Source organism: Mya arenaria, chromosome 2 (genome assembly GCF_026914265.1).
Source record: "Mya arenaria isolate MELC-2E11 chromosome 2, ASM2691426v1".
Lineage (NCBI taxonomy): Eukaryota > Metazoa > Mollusca > Bivalvia > Myida > Myidae > Mya > Mya arenaria.
Window position 1 is genome coordinate 64,218,991 of NC_069123.1, and position 16,761 is coordinate 64,235,751.

A 16,761-nucleotide genomic window follows, 5' to 3' on the forward strand; every position below is an offset into this window, starting at 1 on the left:
AGCGGCTGTGAATAACTGCAGATGACATTCTCTGAATAAAGACCATGCATGCATGCCCATGGGAGCATTGAGCATATATATTGCAATTATAAAAACCTTCTCATTAACGATAAGATAAATCACATGTTCCAAGAATGAAAACCGACCAGCCGATAATTCGTCTAAAATTGAAACGACTATAGGGAATAGGGGCTCTATTCAATCATCATCATATATTTAACTTAAGGAAAGAATCTGAGTGTTTTGCTTGGACTGTAAAATTAATTGGCTAATCGATTGAATAGAATCACTGAAGCATGTCCAAGATTAATAATTATATTTTAATACTAGCCCATGGACCGTGTTTAATAACTAATCCAGATTGGACTTTAATCTAAGATTGCAATGTGAGTGTTTTGATTGTGAATGAGACCCCAGTGCCAGTATTTAATATGAATTTTATCATTATCCTTTAACATATGTTAGTGATTCCATTCAGTACATTCGTCAGCTAAATAAACAAGCAAATCAAAACATTGGAAATCTTAAACATAAGTCAATTATAGCTGTTTTTATAAACAGTGCCACATGCGTTATATCGCATTTAAACAAAATTCAAATAGTAATATTAAGTTTAACTCAGTTTACCTCACTACAGCAATACATGAGTTTTTAGTTCGTGCATACCGTGCGCTGTATTCCTTCTCTCTGGGGATATATTGAGCCGTGAAGTCTTACTATACTGAGTTTCAGTTCCATTAGTCTGTTTAGTAAGTATTGACAATTAAAGTAGCTTTTCACGCTGTCGCTAAAATAATTATGTATCTTGCAAAGATTCTGGAACAGGTCTCGCTACTTAGCGGCTTCTATTTTAGTTTACAAAAAATGTCGAAACACGTGATGTTTCGAATTGACAAATAATTTTAAATGATGGGAATAACAAATGTTTAAAGATGTGTTTATCCCGTTAGACAAAATGTTACATTGGTTAGAATTGCTCGATAAAATGCTACATTGGTTAGAATTGCTCGATAAAATGTTACATTGGTTGGAATTGCTCGATAAAATGCTACATTGGTTGGAATTGCTCGATAAAATGTTACATTGGTTAGAATTGCTCGATAAAATGCTACATTGGTTAGAATTGCTCGATAAAATGCTACATTGGTTAGAATTGCTACATTGGTTAGAATTGCTCTACAAAATGCTACATTGGTTAGAATTGCTCGACAAAATGCTACATTGGTTAGAATTGCTCGACAAAATGCTACATTGGTTAGAATTGCTCGATAAAATGTTACATTGGTTAGAATTGCTCGATAAAATGCTACATTGGTTAGAATTGCTCGATAAAATGTTACATTGGTTAGAATTGCTCGATAAAATGCTACATTGGTTAGAATTGCTCGACAAAATGTTCTGAATAGCGACACTCCACTGATGAGACGAATTTCTTGTTGTGCCTTAACTTGTATTTATGCAGCAGAGGTGTTGGGGCGAATTTGTTAACACTTTTACATAGATCGTGCGTATTATCCAATATCGGCTTAAAGATTTTTGTAATCTGGGTGTATTATGTTAAAGAAGTAGTAAATGATTGTGTTTTCTGTGATGTCTACGGTGCTATTTTCAATATTGATGTTAATACATTCAGAGAAGTATTCAAACGTAGAATATATGATTCTTTTCGACACGTATGTTAGGTTGCCATCAGAAAAACCATAGTGTTACATGTATATAGAAATTTAAAGACCAATGTATTTTCGAAACATGTTTAGATATCATGCCAACAAAAATTATTATGTAGATTACGCTTGCCTGTTTGTCCGATTCGTAATCAAAATGGTAGATACGCCAGAATTGCAAAGCCAGAAACCTAGATATTGACTTTGTTACAATACAAGTGATGTGGAAGATGAATTTCAGTTTGTTTGTATTAAATATTTTTTACCAATATAAGAAAGAAATTAATAACGAAATTGTATTACGTCAGCCCATCTGTGTTTAAGTATTTACAATTGTAACAATCAAATGAACTTATAGAACTATGCCTGTTTGTTACGTTTTCTCTGACAGAAAAAAACATGTTCTTTCTTAATCTTTGAACGTAATTCTATTAAACTTGTTTATCCTTTGATGTAAATATAGATTTTGAATAATATAAAACCTGTGATGTACGAGTGTTTTAATGTTTTGTACATAAACCCGTTTATCTTATTATTTTGTTACTTTATATGAATTTCGTTGACGTTAGTTATTGTTGTAATATATGTGTCGTTGACGATGTACATTGAAAATAATACAATGAAAACTTTTAGTCGAAAAATAAACCCTGTTTATAGGCACAATGCACAACGACTATGAACTATACAGAAAAACAACGCATGTGCCGATAAATGATTGGATTATGGTCTTGGAACGACAGTTAAACACGAGTTCACTGTATCATGAGTCTATTGGGAGCTTAAACTAATTTGTATGGCCATAACCTCACACTTGTCCCAACATTTATCAATAATTGCAGAATTAAAGATATAAGCCTCATACAAGTTCTGCATAAGCTAAATGATGTCTGTTTGTTTATGTTACCTTAAGCTTATGATATGAATATAAGTCTTAATAATTGTATAGCATTAATTTCTCCAAATCGTTTATTATGAGATCATATTTCCAACCTCAGTGCCTTGGAGGAAAATGCAATGATGAACGCAAATACCTTTTACATGAGAAGAAGGAGAATATTGTATTTTGATAGTTATTATAAGCTCAAGTTCTGAGTCCACAGTATTCTGTATAATGACAAAAACATGGTTTCTTCTCATTTTTATAATAAATCGTACAACGGAGTAATCATTTAGAATGGTTTCAGTGTAATTGAAGAGCATAACCTTTCCCGTTTGCCTAATGGATATAGTATCGAGACACAACTATGAGACAACTTGAAACAAGATATTTCCATTCCTAAAGGCAATAAATCATAAAAAACAATAGTCTCCTTTATTTGGATTTAGCATTCATTTGACTCCTCTCGTGCCAATATTCTGGCTTAAATGGGAGAACAAAGGGAGGAACATAATTTACAGTTGTAGAGCACGTTCATTTATAACATGTATATCTATATCAGTCGCTTCTGTTTTAAACTAATCAAAACAATTCGTTCTCTTACAGCTCCAATTTCCTTCAAATAAAATATGATATTAGTGTTATCGGAACGGATAAATGACAATCACTTCTTTCTTTGACGACTAACAATCTTTCAATTTCGTTGTGTTTAGAGAAACCCATGAACTTCAACGCATATGCATGTTTCGTACGGTCACCCACCCAGCTTTAAAAAGTCTCATTTCGATCCGTCATGAACCGATTTAGTTTGAATACCTGTAGTTTTTCGCATAAATACTGAAGAGACTGTATATAACGTCTAGCTTCATGCTTGACAGAGGACCTGGTAGAGGGCTCGAGCGAATACAACGGCAATTAATTTTATTTAGCAAAATTTCGATTTCAGAGAATATTAAAAATGTTGGCCACAATAACGATAACCCGATGTTTATTTCCAATTTAATCGATATTAAAGTTTGCCTTTTCAAGTTACACTGAAATCAACTAACGAAAGTTTCTGTTTCTGTTATGCTTATTTTCGGAGAGTTTTTAATACTTTTATTAGTTTGCTGATATTACATAGCCTTCTTTTATATGGGAAGGCTCTCATCCGCTGACGAGCCACGTAAAAAAACTTGACAAAAAAGGAGAATATATATCCAAGAATGGTATTGGTTTATCTTTGGATTCTATATAAATGACAACATTTAAACAGGTGTTAGCAAAATTGCTTGTGGTGTAAATGTATAAACACCGTTTTGAACTTCTGTAAAAAAATCTGAGTATAAACAACAAGCACACCGTTTTGTCACTAAATATTATGTGGTGTTTAATACTCGTGTATACTTAATTCATCACTGCCTTCTTCATAACGCTTAACAGTGTGTTCTGTTATTTTTGTATTCATATAATGGCTTTAATTAGCTAGATTTCACATATAAACGTTTGAAGGCTTAGACTTAAATTAAACATTGCCTTAACCAAACAGAGGCTTGTATTTCAAACCAGTACAATGATTCTTCTTCGATCTGAGATGAAAATCACTTCAAATCAGCTCGTTAAGTAGCGTAGCAGTGCATTTCATCGCTAGTATCGCTTGATAAGTGATATGCAGCCGAAACAAACTGGGAACGCTGTAACTAACTTTACAAATAAAATCAACAGCATATAGGAACCTTAGAAGGACGTGAATCCCCTTGTGTCCTTGTTGGCGATATATTTACTGATTATACTATATAAACGAAATATACATACATGTGTACTACTCAATAATCACCAAATGAAATTATTTCAATTAATGTCTTGAACAGTTTCAAGACAATTTAGATTTTAAAGCATAGTAAAATGTTTAGTTTAGTTTAAATATATTAAATTACAACGATTGTGAAGCAAGTTATAACAACATCATATTGCCAACACTCTATGGCATGCTGTTATGTATGAGTGAGATCTTGTGTTTTGAAGGGAAATCGCAGAACCTAGAAAAAACTTACTTGTCCGGCTCGGTGATCACACACCATACTCACAAAACTCAATTATGAATTATCACAATTATAAATGAAACCTGATCGTGTTCGTGAATATCAAGTGCTTTATCACTGAAAACAGCATTGTTTTTGCTTACTTTTTCTTTAAAGGTATTTACGTATTTCTGACTAGTGTCAAGCTCGCTGTGCCTTCATATCATAATATCTTTGATATCAGCCTTGGCTTTATCACTTCTACCGCAATAACAATATTTCGCAAAAGAAGGGTTCGTTTTAATCATATTAAAGCAAGTGTAAAATATAAGCGGTAATGTTCATACGTATGTTTGTATAATGGGCTAAATCTCTCCAACGGCCTGTAAATAGCATCAAGTGTTATCTCCTTGTTATCGTTATTCATGCTTACATCTGAGATATTCTACCATATGAACAATCATTTCTTCAAAATTCATTTCAATTATGATAACAGTGTTAGCAGCATAAGTGTTGTAGGTATGTTAGGTAAATACATAAGAACAAAATTAATTGTAAAATAGCTACGAACAAGAAAGTGAAATAAACTAACAGAACATATCTTTGCAAATTGTAAATTTAGTTGATTATTTGTATATGGGGTAAGTTTCAACAATAATTAACAACAATAAATAGAAAAAAGTGCAATCCAACAAATGAACTCGTTTGTAAGCACTATTTATCTATAGTGGTGATACAAAGAAAGTACTGGGACAAGCCCGGAGGTCACACTTTAACAAAACAGAATGTCATGGCTTAGGTTTGATATATAGAGATATATCACAGAATCTACAAGACAATATATTTTTTATCAATACATTATGGTGTCGCCGTCTTGAAATGAGGTCATTAGGAGTTCAAACTATTTTAGACTGATATAATTTTGCCAGATGGATTTGGTGCCGTTAATTTCCATCAAAGTGCTTCTTTTTGCTGCTGGGTGTATTCGTTTTATTTGGTCTAGTTGGGAACATAGCGGAGTTCTATTACGAGCCCTCGGGAATTCACGTAGAAAATTAATTATCCATTGATCCGTTTTCTCGTCCTCAACCTGCATAAGTAGTGTGTCACACGGTTTATCATCTTTACATTTGATCTCAAAGGTAATTTGTAGTAAACGGCATCAAATAACGTCGTATGTTCCATTACATTGCTACAATTACAGCATGTTTAAGGCTTACTTTCAAACACTTGCTCGGGTTAACATTTCCATTTGTTAATTTTAATTTGTTAATTTCGCTATATATTCACGCGCAAAAACCTGTCGATAAGGAATACAGGGTACCCGTCCGTTGTTTACCCCATTGCTAGGGTGATTTACTCCAACGACTACACAAATAAGGCTTAATGCAGTCATTGAACGGAGAGCGAAGACCTTTATAAAAATACTTATTACTGTCTGTAAAGATGAATGTGTCAATTCATTCTCATTATTGTATGCAGCTTTATTGTAGTTGTACGCTCAAGCAACCATTTTATTTGTTTTTATCCAAAGTTATACTAAACAAGTTCAACTCGCAAGGCTGCGAGGTAATGCATCATATAAATCTTAGCTGATAAATCGAGACTGTTTTGATGACGCAAACAAATGAAGATGTGATTGCGAGATGAGGTTAACATCAATTGAAATACGTCTGTATAATAAACCTTACTCTGTGTTAAAACTGTCCATGATTGTTATGAGCAGGAGGTGTGGTTTTGTGTAAAAATTGTGTGATAGTGTATTATATCGTTACGGAAGATGTTGAAAAGACGATTTGTATGTTAATTCTGCAAACAATACATGATATTCAAAACCAATATGTCAATTGATATTGCAAGTAGTAATCTGTGAATTATGCATGGTATAAAGGCAATTAAACAGTTTGTAAGACGTTATTGCAACAAGTATTGACTTACAAATAAGCTATACCTTATCCACTCGTACGAACGCTATCAAATCGTTATGCACTCCTTCATCTGCATTACACAGATTGTTAGTGCATAACACACGCACCTCACGCTTCTACTTAAAGATTGAGGGGTATATTTCGTAACGCTCAATAGACAAGTGCATGCGTACACCTTCCTTCGCCACACTTTCAAAATGTGACGGAGTTTTCATTACAAAATTCAACTCAAGCAGTGGTGAATGTTAGCAACATCAAATGAAATTATATTGATACCATATGTTCATTAAATGAGCCTTCTCGTTACTCGAGACAAACACTACACTATTTCCCGAGTCTTCCAGCACTCCCAGTGCTTTGATTTTAGGAGAACATTCAAATAAACCCGTTTCTATTTTTATGACAAATCACTTTCAATTAGTCTTTCATACATGAACACACCCAAAACTAGCTCAGTCTGTGTCAGATTTCCCTGTTTAAATGTCTGTCTTCCAGGTTTTTCAACTGATTGACTCAACGGCATATTATCATCAAATGGTTTGGTTCTACACATATTTGCACTCATTTTTATGTAAATAACAATAAGCATAATAAAATGTAAAAAAAAGAAATGGCAAATGTTTATCAAACAGACAAGATAAATGCATTTAATAGTGATTATTTGCCAGAAATAGTGAAATGAGTTCATTTATGGCCCTAATGTCTCTTTTAGAACAAAGCAGTTTGGTCCAAATGGGTAATGCATTGTCAAAATCAAGGCGTGCACGCCGTGCAGATCAGAAAAAGTGTGTGACCATCTAGATCTACCCGCCGTTTAAGGCGAACAGTGCAACTGAACACTTACTGAAACATAAAGCTGAAGCGTGCTCTTGGTTTGAACGTTAAACAGGGAAGCAGGTAACTCAATCAGTGATAGCAATTGATGAGGAGTTATACCATTTACCTTGCAACCAGTCCATAATTACAAAATCACAAAGTTTTTTTCATCAGCAATTCAATAAATTGAATTTTCAAAAACATAGTGTATATGCATTTATAAACACATCTATTCAGTATGATATACTAGTAATAATACAACCATAGCAAAGTTACACAAGGCTTTCAAAGTAGTAGGCGAAAGTACCTCAGATATTTCATCTTTGATCAATGGTGTTTTTGCAAAGGCTGAACGCACCTGCATTTTATTGTCCATTTTTTGTAACAGATTTTATGTTCGATAACAATTGAGCACTCTGATTGCTCTCTAACATGAAAGTTAACTAATAGCAATGAGTCTTGGCTCTTGAGCTGACAATTGCATTCAACCTTTCATGAATGCAACCTACAAATTAAAATGGCAGCTGCAAACTGTCTTTAAGACTAAACTGCCTTCCACATACAATGAGTCATTGCGAAAGTTTCAAATTGTTACAGGACACGAGGTCCTCTAGCTTGATCTACCCGACTTCAAACAATGTTACAGGATCGAATAATTTCACAAGATCACAAATCACGGTATTGCTAACTTAGGGCTTTTATTGATGAATTGTATCATTCTTGTATGATTAATGTATAAATAAGTTTATAGCGAATAAAAAGAAAGAAACACACACACTTAAATGTTGCAATAAACACAGGTACTTGCATGTTCTATATTGCCACTATGCAGTGTATAGGCAATACATAACATTAAAGAGTTTGTATTCAAGTAAATGTGTGGCAATAACAATTTATCAAATAAGTTTTGGTGTTCGCCTTTTGTCAGATGTTTTCATGTAAGCTTGTTGGTACGGTACTCAAGTGAGAATTTGAAAACCATAGAGTGCTTGGTCATAAAGGGTAAAGTGATAAATGTTCATAGTGTGTGTGTCTAGTAACTACTTTCAACATTAAAAGTTTGTTATGAATATCTTTGTTGTTATCTTTACTTTAGTGTCAAAATTATGTATATTTATTGTTTTATACTTATTTCTGAAAATTGACAATATGTCCAATAATAACGAATATAGTTCAAACAGTTGTGTAAATTTAGTAATCATCAAAAGACAGCTTTGTCAAACAAAGGGGCACACCGGGGACCGTGGAGGTAGATGAAAGGCAGCAGGGTGCAAAAAGGACAGCAGGGCTTTCACTTTCCTAGCTACGCCTATCTGGAGCACTGTATGTATGACCGAGATACATATAGTATTGACCAACGCATGATGGGATATGATGCAAACGTGAAGCTTGCGAAATGATTCCGACAAAAAATATGTAAGCATTGCGGTTTTGACAGGAATTTTCCTAAACACGAGGACCGATATTCTCTAAATGTTCACCGCAACTCTTAATATTTAATCAGATTTTTCAAAGGTTTGATGGCATTTCGCAATGTCTGACTCTTTCAGTATAGACAGTATTTGGTCATATACTCTCAACTTGGAAGAAAACACTTTACGTAATAAGGTAAGCATTGTCAACAGACCCATTAACATTTTGAAGTTTGAGCCAGTGTAAAATATTGAATCCAAATCAGAAGAGCACTTTCAAGCTGAATTCTTTAGTAGACCGGGAATATTGATTCTAAGGCCTTCATCGGCAGCAATCGTGTTTTGGCGTTGATATTTGTGTGTAGCCCATGTCCAACTCGGGAGGTGATTCTCCTTGGATGGTTGTAACATCTAGAACAAACCTAAAATAATGAACTTAAGTAGGACTTATACATGTATTTTTATTAAGACCTGACTGGGCAGAATATAGCGGTTGACAATATATTTGAAATCAATATGTGAATACTTGTTTGAAAGATGTATCCGGCATTGTCGTTTTGTAGTTAATGTCACTATGTCATACAATGTGGTCATTGTCGTATGATTGTTTATTTTCAACAACGTCATAAGGCTCGCACCGAATTGGAGCTATCAATGGCCTAATTTAAGCTTAGTGAGAAGCAGTTTCCAACATATCCTAAGCAATACCAAATTAAAGTTTTTGTGTCATTCTGAATTGAATGTTTTCTGGATTTTAGCTCAAATACACTCATTCAAAGTAAAAAATAGATGATTATATTTGTAATTTGATGAAAATTAACAACTTGATAACGCAATAATAGATCACACGAAGGCCGATTTCAGACAGACTTCTGCCAATTCCAAGAGTTAAAATTAAAATACAGCATTTTTTCTCAATTGAAGCGTTTCTTGGAATTGTGTGACTTATTTCTTCTGAGGAACCAGGCTAAGCCACTAAAAATACCATTCCTTGCGTTTGTCAAACAAAAAGTGGTACAATTCTGAAAATACATGTTTTCCGGCAAATCGATTGCAATAAATAAATATGCAAATTGGTCATCACGCATTTGCAGATGATCTCATGTGACCCTACGTGAGAAAAAATGCGGATTGTAATACATTTTCATATTTATTAAATACCAATCACAAAGTTTACATGATTTCTTTTTTATTTTAACAATCGAGACAAAATTACACATTGTACGAAATAACACCTACAATTGCCATGAAAAAATAACTGAAGGGAGAAAATGGCAATTGCCGTCTTCAAATTTACGCCGGATACTGATCTCCAACCAGTACACATAATTAATAATAATTATACTGTTCAATAAAAACAAAACAAAAATAGGATTTTCGATACGATACTGCAGGTCCGAATTAATGTTTACCGTATACTTATGTGTGTATTTATGTAATCCTTCGTTTGTCTATACTTTCTTGTTCAAAAGTAAAATGAAAACATGATTTCTTACCAAAACGTGGCCAGGTTAACTATAAGCCTTATCCGAGATATCCCTCAACCACTCCTGTATCTGTCGAAACTTTTCTGTAAACAGTGGAATTTAAAAATGGCAATGTTTGTTTTTGTCACAAATTGACATTTTCTATATGTTTACATCTCGCTGGTTGCTGCTGCGTCCTCTAATAATCCATTGTTTCATTCTGCTACCTTTGTAGGGCATAATTATTTAATGTCCTGTGTGATTTTGGCGACATCAGAATTCAAGGGAGATTATAAGCGATACTTAGCAACCAATAAGAACTTTTACCACGAAACAACAAATGTTGAACGAATGAATATCAATTTTTTGAAACACTTGTAAAACCAAACTTGGATTTTGTATGATTATTATATTTATTGCGGGGAACACAATTACGTCCTATCATCGTTCACTAATACATTTGTCGTTGTTTTAGTCCGTTTGTATCCTCTACGTGCATTATCTGGCACATTTCAAAAGCCTTTACACATTTATTGCCTGCAGTGTTTAATATCTTTGGTTTTTCTCTGTTCCTCGTATGTATTACAACGTGAAACCAAACACTTATTAGCTGCTTACTTGCCAAAAATGCGTGGCTGATTTTCGAAATTCGTCAATTTCAACAAATTGCATAGGCAATTCATCGCCATTTTACACCTTAATCTACTTCAACATTGCTAATTAAATGCGTTCATGTTCAAGATAAAGAGATTCATTCCATAACATCTCAATAGCAAAGTTGTAAACGAGAAACTGCTGTCTCCATTTCATTTCGCGCACTTCGCCAAAATATGACTCATGCACATTTCTAGCTTCTCACTGCAAAAACGTCACGGAGTTTTCATAACAGAATTCGAGTCCTGACAGGTGCGAATGTTAACCACATCAAATGAAATTATATGGGCACCATATGTTCATTAAAATGAACATTTCATGAAAATGCATGCAAACAATCCATATGCTTAAAACCACTGATTTAACTGAATAGCGATCATTTGAGTTCGCTATCGAACTCCACACACTCATTTCAGACACATGTGGTTATACTTTAATTAAGAATGGGGTTTTCCCCAGTCTAAAATCAGATATCTAAAAATCTACTCGGCGAGTATTGTCGATTGGCACATAAACGGTCATTTCGAATGGAATTTACGATCTTCATCAACATATATTCACATTTTATACAAAAAAAGAACACAGTGATGTTGAAATTACACGATGTTAAATATATATATTGCTTCTGGAAATGGGAAATATCAGAAGCTATTTTGGGGAAAAACAGGGGACGTTTCTTGCCGGGGAGTACCCGGTTACCGGCCATGGCAAAGAAGGTTTACAAGTCCAGTGTATAATCCAATAGAAGACGCTACGAACCCAGATATCAACCATACGTGTATGGAATACTTTCATCTTTCTTCGTTAAATTGTCCCGCAGACATTTATCGCGAAATTACTAATTGCCTAATTTGGCTGCCATTCGGGTGATGGAGGTTCAAGTTTTATATTATCTTGAACGTGTTTCTGACAAGATGGCGTTGTCTTGGTTTAATATGTTATATATGTTATAAATCAGTTGTTGATATCATTGCTTATTTCAATTACCTGTATGTTTAAACTTTGTTTACCCCAATCGAATTATAATCAAGGTATATTTTTTCACACATAAACCAGCCGCGTTTATGATGTATTCAATCAATCTTCGTCTTGTGTCAGTTCATAGAAATACAACCGCGTCTGTTGTGCTTGTGTTCATATATTTTGATTTGTAAAGTTGGCGGCATGGTTACATGTGCAGAAGTCACGTAAACATTTAAACAGATTTGATATTTGAAATGAGATAAATACCAATTACTGAATAAATATCGCTTTGTTTATTTCGTAACATGTTACATATTAGAAATATAACTGTTTGTAAAAGGAAAACTATTGAAGGATAATGAGAAGTAAGATGCATTTTATTCCCAATCATGGGTTATGTTATATAAGACATGTAAATGAAAATATATATTGTAGCAAACGAATCAAATCAGTATTTGTTAATGCAAATAAAGCTTATTTCTGATAGCTCAAACACAAATAATTCCGATTTTCCCCACAACACAAGACCGCACTCTCGCGTGCCAACGAAAGTGATTAATATAATGTTGTTATTAATTGTTTCACAGTCGCTGAAAAACAAATATCTTTAGTCTAAATAACAAAAGCTCAGTGGAACAATATACTTAAGCCTGTTTCCCATGGTTTTTTAATTACACATCGATTAACTGAGCCCATTGTTCCTTTGATGTTCGTATTATAGTACTGATGGAATTATATTTATATTCATATAAATCTAGTATTTTATGGGAATCGTGATTAAAATAACCCTTAAGCATAACATCAAAACAATAGCAATATAACACAAGTTTTCATGTTTTTAAAACATTCTTATCTGTTGAAGTTGGTTTGTGTTTACCGAGGACTTCTAAAAAAGGTATGTTATAAACAGTATATAAATATTGAACTATGATTGGTCGAGTGTTCATGAAAGAAGATATAGTAAGGCCTCCGGGACTCTCGCTCTGTGCATGACGAGATATGTTTCAATTCAGTTACACAACAAAGGCTTCACATTGTTGCAAACGAGAGTCTGAAAAAATGAGGGAGAATCGTATTAATATAAACGCCAGCATTGCAACATCAAGTGTTGTCTAAACAATTCGCCAATATTTAGAATGAAAGGCCTACCGACTGATTTCGATTGATGGGATGTGTTTTCGCTTACTTACGAACGAATAATGGTAAATTGTACAAGAAGACTACGCGAACGGCATTTAAAGCCATCTTAACCGTGTTCGTCACATAAGAAAATATGCATGATGATGAATGTAAATTTAAACCTTCAAAAGCCTTGTCGACAATCAAACCAAGAATTTGAAATCCGGGGGAGGGGGGTAGCATCGAACCTCCCCACTGAGCTGGTCGACATGAAGCTATTTCATGGTCATATTTGTCAGGACCAATCAGCATGTTCCCTCAGCTCAGTATTTTAAATCAACTCACTAAATACGCATAGCTTTGATTAAAACTATATTTTATAACGTTAGTTACATAGTCTTCTCCGGTAATTTCTCAGCGAATTCTAGTCCCTAACCTTATAAGCTTTATCACCGAACTTCTTTATTATTCAAAACAAATCCACTCCAGCATGAAAAAGAACTCATATAAGCACTTAAAATAAAACTTTTAAGCATTACGTTTGATAGTTTATAGTAGCACTGTGCATTCCATTAAAATCCGGTAAACTTATGGGTATGTCAAGAACTGTTATGATACATGTTATCTATTTGTAATTGAATATATTTCGATTGTGACATATGTCTAGTAAGAAGCTTTTTGAGAAAGCCCCGACGGTGTAATCCCACGTGACATCTCTTTTCCAACAGCCTGGTCACAAAATCACTAAAGTACTCAAATCAAATCTCAATCTCAGCCTCAACTCTTTTTATTAAATAACAGCATCATATGATTCAAAATTGTAAATGTTTTACCCTTTTTAAAATCGCATTATCTCATGCATTATGTTGATAAAAAAGATTGGTTGTATACAAAAAAAGTTTGAAAGCACAAAATATACTTAGATTTATTATTTTTGAGTTTTACTCAAGTACATTTTGTTCTGTAGAAATATTTCTTTTAGAATATTGAGCAATCATGTTAATCAACATAACGCATGTCAGAATGTGATTTTAAAATAGTAAAACAATCCTAATTTTTAATAATGTCATAGTGCAAGGTGGATAAATGAGTTGAGATTGAGATTTGAATTTCACTTAAGTAAGTAGGTCTGTTCCAGTCATCAATATATTAGTCGTGGATTAAAATTATCTTAATGTCATTTTTTGTCATATTTTTTTTTAATTGCAACAACTAAACTTAAGAAGTTTTCAAGCTAAAAACACCCGTAAGGAAACTTAATCATTTAACATGTTGCCAACTGCGACGTTCCTACAGATTTGTGATTTTTTATTTATAATTTTATGACCAAAATTTTCTATAAGAAAAGGTCCCAAGACATTAACATAAATCACATCTCACTACGAAATAGCATTCTTAGGAGCAGAATGAGACATTTCAACGTGAAGCCAGCACTTAATTAAGAACAACGATAGCGCTTCGTGTTTGATTCAGCACAAATGTCACGAAGTCGTGCAGTAACCGCCAATTGACATAGGTTAGAAACATCTCTGTAAAGGTACACCGGAAAGACAGGCGTCAGTACAAAGCAAATCATGTCTCGCGCGCTTAGCGACAACTCAAATGCACAAACTGTGTCAGCTAAAAAGCCTGCTGTGAAGTTAGCGTTGCCTCTAATAAATTCAAAGGAAATGGCTTTGGGCGAGGATGTTATTAATGAGTTGAATGACGGTTTCGATGTTCAGGAAAATACCAGTAAATATACCTAAGCCACAGCATGTGTCAAATGTGTGCCAAATGTTCAGGAATATACCAGACAACATTTCTAAGCCGCAGCATGTGTCAACTGTGTGTGTCGATGCATCGTCTACTTTAATACAGAGGTTCCTAGATAAACAATTGCAGTAAAAGTATTGCTATTTCGGAATGTTTTAATAATTGGAATTTCACTACCATCTTGCAACATTTTGTGAATGGCATTAATTAAAATATATATTACATTTTTGATTGCAGTTATTTTATAACACATTCGCATATGTCTGAGTATTTTAGAACCCACTTTAAAAATTAGTAAGGCAAAGTGAACATTACATAAACAGAAACTTGACTATCTCGAGAGAGTCTGACACATTACATGCATCTTCTATTGGATAGCGTATGGCAGCATAACAAGCGCCATGCAGTTGATGGCGTATCGTGACATTACACACACCTTTCAGTTAATGGTGTATCGCAGCATAACAAGTGACTTGCAGTTGATGGCGTATCTCGACATTACACGCGCCATGCAGTTGATGGCGTATCTCTACATAACACGCGCCTTGCAGTTGATGGCGTATCTCGACACACGCATCTTGCAGTTGATGGCGTATCGCAGAATCACACGGATATTGCAGTTGATGGCGTATCGCGACATTACATTGCAGTTACTGTGGTTCGCGGCATTACAAGCACTTTGCGGTTACTGGAGTATTGCGGCATTACAAGCATCTTGCAGTTGTTGTCGTATCGCGCCATTAAAAGCACATTGCAGTTACTGTGGTATCGCGGAATTACAAGCACCGTGCAGTTATTGTGGTATCGCGGCATTACAAGCACCTTGCAGTTACTGTGGTATCGCGGCATTACAAGCACCTTGCAGTTATTGTGGTATCGCGGCATAACAAGCACCTTGCAGTTACTGTGGTATCGCGGCATAACAAGCACCTTGCAGTTACTGTGCTATAGCGGCATTACAATCACCTTGCAGTAATTGTCGTATCGCGCCATTACAAGCACCTTGCAGTTACTGTGGTATCGCGGCATTTTAAGACCCTTGCATTTGATGTCATATCGCGGCATTACAAGCACCTTGCATTTGTTGTCGTATCGCGCCATAGCAAGCACGTTGTTGTGACGTTGGTATCGCGGCATTACAAGCACCTTGTAGTTACTGTGGTAACGCGGCATTACAAGCACCTTGCAGTTGTTGACATATCGCGGCATGACAAGCACCTTGCAGTTGTTGTCGTATCGCGGCATTTCAAGCACCCTGCAGTTACTTTGGTATCGGGGATTTCAAGCACCTTACAGTTAATGTCGTATCGCGCCATTACGAGCACCTTGTAGCTACTTTGGTATCGGGCATTACAAGCACCTTTCAACTACTGTAGTATAGCGGTATTACAAGCACCTTGCAGCTACCAGCATAACAAAAACCTTGCAGCTTGCAGTAGCTGTGCTATCGCGGCATTACAAGCCTCTTGTAGTTAATGTGGTATCGGGTCATTACAAGCACCTTGCGGTTTCACTCTCACCGTTTTGACAAGTTATTTTTTTTGTCATGGATTATGCCAATATTTGCGTAATTGTCGGGAAAACATTGATAAAAGACTGCTGACAAAATATCATTGCACTTGTTTTTTATATTTACGTTCAGAAATGAAACTTTTATGGCTAAAAGCGTTACTAACGGTTTAAGAAAAATGAGTTTCTGGCAAAAACTGCCAGTCTGTGAGATAGGCCATCAACTGCATGGTGCGTGTAATGTCGAGAAACGCCATCAACTGCAATGCGCTTGTTATGCTGCGATACACCATTAACAGGTAGCTTTTAGAACCTGAAGGCCATCTGATCAAAGAGCTTTCGACAAAAGATCGTAAAATCTAGATATAAATTAACTTTTCCTTGGCCAATATAGTAGTTAAATAGATATCATAAATACTTAAAGCTGCACTCTCACAGATATGCCATTTTTACAACTTTTTTTTTGTCTTGGAAAGAGCAAATGTTTGCGTATTTATCTGCAAACCAATGATATAGGATTGCTTACAAAAATCAGATCGTAGATTTTCATATTTCCGTTCGAAAATTAATGTTTTATGGCTAAAACCGTTACTAACGG

The 16,761-nt window shown here is 34.7% G+C and overlaps 1 protein-coding gene across 2 annotated transcripts in view; it reads right to left on the minus strand.

Moving 5' to 3' along the window:
* Positions 1 to 16,761, minus strand: part of LOC128212853 (receptor-type guanylate cyclase Gyc76C-like) — a 169,570-nt gene that overhangs the window by 47,391 nt on the left and 105,418 nt on the right. The gene's annotated exons all lie outside the window — the stretch shown is intronic.